A 5,096-nucleotide genomic window follows, 5' to 3' on the forward strand; every position below is an offset into this window, starting at 1 on the left:
GGCAATTACTTGAATAATTCAAAAGATGTTTTGTTAAGAAACTTGATGATAAATTATTATTATTTTTTTAAATGTGACTTCGCTATGGGGCCATCAATGGGAATTTGGCCGTGCTTCAGCTGAACTGCAGTACGGAAAATGCCCTCTGAGCACAGTGGAAAGCATGCTTATAGACTGGAAGCCTGCCCCCTTGATCCGAGAAGGGTGTAATTGCAGACCGCAATTAGGGACGTTCTCTGATATCGGGTGTTTCATGAAATCAAGTTTACACCAATTGATGCTCCCCATTGGTCCGTGGCCGTTTCTTTTGCGTTGGGGACAACAGTTGTTGACAACTGTAGCATTGTAGCTAAACCATAACCCTTTTCCTAACCTTAACCTCAGTCTCCTAACCTGCCACGCTAATTCACCTAACCTGCCACTTTAATTGTCCTAACCTGCCACTTTAATGATCCTAACCTGCCACTTTAATTATCCTAGCCTGTTATGTATGCTATGCGCCTAGTTAAATAAATATATATTTTTTTTACCAAATAGTCTCCATCAGTTTCATAACACCAGTTCTGACCAATGGCATGTATCCATTTTTCTTATTTATGGGAACATCCACATCAAGAAACTGTACAGTAGTTCTCCTGGGAGGCGCGGGAAATAGTTGAAAGAGCGATTGGTGCTGAGGAAGCTATGGCAGTGGATGCCCCGCAACCTGTTGAGATTCATAACGTCGTTCACCAGTTGAAGGATACCGATTCTAAAGATTAATTGTACGTGCTGCTGAAAGGTTTTTGGGAGTTCAGGAATTAACATTGGAAGCATTGCAGGCAGTGGTGGAAAAATACCCATTTGTCATACTTGAGTAAAAGTAAAGATACTTGAGTCCTTTCCTATCAAGGTAAAAGTGAAAGCCACCCAGTAAAATACTACTTGAGTAAAAGTCTAAAAGTATTTAGTTTTTTATTTATTTTATTTTATTTCACCTTTATTTAATTAACCAGGTAGGCAAATTGAGAACACGTTCTCATTTACAATTGCGACCTGGCCAAGATAAAGCAAAGCAGTTCGACACATACAACAACACATAGTTACACATGGAGTAAAACAAACATACAGTCAATAATACAGTGAAAAATAAGTCTATATACAATGTGAGCAAGTGAGGTGAGATAAGGGAGGTGAAGGCAAGCAAAATATATATATAAATAAATAAAAATATAAAAAGGCCATGGTGGCGAAGTAAATACAATATAGCAAGTAAAAAAAATAATAAAAAATAAATAAATAAAAATAAACACTGGAATGGTTGGTTTGCAGTGGAAGAAAGTGTAAAGTAGAGATAGAAATAATGGGGTGCAAAGGAGCAAAATAAATAAATACAGTAGGTAAAGAGGTAGTTGTTTGGGCTAAATTATAGATGGGCTATGTACAGGTGCAGTAATCTATGAGCTGCTCTGACAGCTGGTGCTTAAAGCTAGTGAGGGAGATAAGTGTTTCCAGTTTAACATATACATAAGTATCAAAAGTAAATGTAATTGCTAAAATATACTTACATATCAAAAGTAAAAGTACAAAACATTTCTAATTTATTATATTAAGCAAACCAGACAGAACGATTTTATTGTAGTTTAAATGTAAGGGGCACACTCCAACACTCAGACATAGCGTGCGTTCCTAAATTCGCTCTGGCTATATACTCCGATTTCAATGCACTCTCGTCTGAGTGTGCCAGAGGGCTTAATAACTGATGATAAACGAACGCTCAACACCCCTTGAATACGGCCGGTGTCAGTAAACTTCGTCAAAAAAAGCGTAATTAAATTGTTGCCTGCAGCACAGTTAATGCTCTGGATAACACGAACACAGCCTAACCAGCTCTGCTAAGGCGAGTAAAATGGTCAGAGTTCTCTCATTTGTACTGGAAGTAGCTAGCAAGCTAGCCAATGTTAACCAGTTAGCTTGGATGCTTGACTGCCGTTGTGAGGTCAGAACGCTTGAATCAACCCTACTCCTCCGCCAGAGCGTCCAGTGTGGCTCTGAACGCCCCGAGAGCGATACGAACTGACAATCTGACAACGCTCTGAATTTACGAACGCCCAAGCGCACTCTGACACTCCAGATTGAATTTAAGATCACGCCCATAATTTACAAACAGAGCATTTGTGTTTAGTTAGTCCGACAGATCAGATGCAGTAGGGATGCGTGAATTGACATTTTTTCCTGTCCTGCTAATCATTCAAAATGTAACGAGTACTTTTGGGTGTCAGGGAAAATGTCTGGAGTAGAAAGTACATTATTTTATTTAGGAATGTAGTGGAGTAAAAGTAGAAGTTGTCAAAAATATCAAAAGTAAAGTACAGATACCACAAAAAACTACTTACGTAATACTTAAAATATTTGTACTTAAGTACTTTACATCACTGATTGCAGGGAATACTGACTAAAGATGTTCCTCCCTACGAGGCCCATGAGACTGTAGGGATGTGATGTGAATTAGACTGTGACTGAAGGAGTGGGAAGTTATTATTTATCTATTTTTGTATTTTGTTTTGATGTCGTTGTCCCCCCCCCCCTTTCCGCATTGGACGTGTATCTTTTTCTACAGTTTACTAACCGTACAGTAGGTGGAGGCAGACACGTTATATTTGTGTAAATGTCAGTATACCAGAGAAGAAGATGACGCTGTAGCACTGTCGAAGTGGGGAACAGGAAGTTCCGGGTAGAAAACGACAGAACTGTGTTATGTCGATAGTGGTTGTGTCCGTTTCAAATGTATCATTGTAGGTATGTAATAGCATGTTTAAACTTATTAATGTCGAAAGAATATATAATATGCTAGGTAACAAATCCGTCAAGGTATTTTCACGTCTGAATTGTATGTGTTATTTTGAGGTCTAACCGAGTGAGTGAAGAACGTGATTAAAAACGATTTTACAAGTCACATAGATAGACTTTGGGTTTATCTGAGTGTATGTACATAACTTCGTCAAAGTCATTTCATAAGGATTCCACTTATTTGAGTTCGTTTTTACATGTTCTTGGTTTTGTGTGAAATGTTGTTTATGAACTGGTAAATAGCCTCGTCCGAACCATCCTGATCTCGCGAGTTTACATACACTGTTTCGTTAATGTACGCCCGCGAGATCAGGGTGATTCGGACGAGGCTAGTCAAATGGCGGCTTCAATGGTTTCGGTCGTCTTTCTAGGAGTTTGCTCGTGGTGGCGACATGAGGCTGTGTGATGGAGTGTCAAAATAGAGGGAAGTTATCCTTCACAATTTGGAGAGAGAGGCCAACTGCATGGAATGGCGTCGATTAATGCGGATGAATCGGAGCACGTATCAAACTCATTCCATGGAGGACCAAGTGTCTGCGGGTTTTCGCTCCACCCTTGTACTTGATTAATTAATTAAGGTCACTAATTAGAAAGGAACTCCCCTCATCTGATTGTCTAGGTTTTAATTGAAATGAAAGAACTAAAACCTGGGAGGCTTGGCCCTCAATGGAATGAGTTTGACACCCCTGAAACAATGGAAATGGAGAGAGAGTTTGAGAAGCAACAGCTGTGCTGGAATGCGATCAATTTGGGGGACAGTTTTGATGATATGGAGCGGGAGGATGAGGGCCAAGTATGTGAATGGTCTGTAGAATGTGAATGGTCTGTAGCTCCTTCAGTCACAGTCTTCTGGCACCCCAATGGTGGAACAAACTCCCTCACGACGCCAGGTCAGCGGAGTCAATCACCACCTTCCGGAGACACCTGAAACACCACCTCTTTAAGGAATACCTAGGATAGGATAAAGTAATCCTTCTATCCCCCCCCCCCCCTTAAAAGAGTTAGATGCACTATTGTAAAGTGGTTGTTCCACTGGATATCATAAGGTGAATGCACCAATTTGTAAGTCGCTCTGGATAAGAGCGTCTGCTAAATGACTTAAATGTAAATGTAGTGGAAGAACAGAGATAATGATACTGGAAGCAGTGGCGCATGTAGTATAGAAACTCTAAAGAGGCCCAAGGTAGGGAGCTAGAGTAATAATGTGTCACAGTGGAAAGTTGGGATGGTGTTTGAGGAGACCACAGGGCCTTATTTACACCCTATCTGATTAACCAAGGCCATAAAAAGAGAGGTGTAGTTAAACTGGGCCGCATCCGTGTAAATGAGAGCGTGTTCTGAACTAGTCTACCTGGTTAAATAAAGGTGAAATAAAACTTGGTAGATTGTTAATATCTTGTGCTAGTCAGGTTCAGCAAGGGAAGATTCTTCAATTGAAAAATCAGAATGGGATGAAGCTCAGAAGCCTTGACCCTGGAGCTTATGCTAAATTGAAGGGAGTAATCTCCGAATTCCCAATATCTATGTCCATGGATGATATTGTTAAAGAACATGTGAAGGAGACAGAGTGGGTGAAGCCTAAGGTTGATCAGTAGGAAAGAGGGTTAAAGAAGTGAAAGCTTATCGGTGCTGTTGAGGTTTGAGAAGGTTTTGTCTGGAAAAGTACAAAATAGGATTCTGTAGCTTCAATGTCAGAGATTTTGACCCAGCCTCATCAATCAACCAATCAAATGTATTTATAAAGCCCTTCTTACATCAGCTGATGTCACAAAGTGCTGTACAGAAACACAGCCTAAAACCCCAAACAGCAAGCAATGCAGGTGTAGCACAGTGGCTAGGAAAAACTCCCTAGAAAGGCCAGAACCTAGGAAGAAACCTTGAGAGGAACCAGGCTATGAGGGGTGGCCAGTCCTCTTCTGGCTGTGCTGGGTGGAGATTATAACAGAACATGGCCAAGATGTTCAAATGTTCATAGATGACCAGCAGGGTCAAATAATAATCACAGTGGTTGTCGAGGGTGCAACAGGTCAGCCCCTCAGGAGTAAATGTCAGTTGGCTTTTCATAGCCGATCATTGAGAGTATCTAAACCGCTCCTGCTGTCTCTAGAGAGTTGAAAACAGCAGATCTGGGACAGGTAGCACGTCCGGTGAACAGGTCAGGGTTCCCTAGCAGAACAGTTGAAACTGGAGCAGCAACATTGAATCATCACAGTGTTTTTAAATGCCAAAGAATGGGACATGTAGCTGTTGAGTGAAAAGATGTGCCA

This window comes from Salvelinus fontinalis, unplaced genomic scaffold (assembly GCF_029448725.1).
Source record: "Salvelinus fontinalis isolate EN_2023a unplaced genomic scaffold, ASM2944872v1 scaffold_1045, whole genome shotgun sequence".
NCBI lineage: Eukaryota > Metazoa > Chordata > Actinopteri > Salmoniformes > Salmonidae > Salvelinus > Salvelinus fontinalis.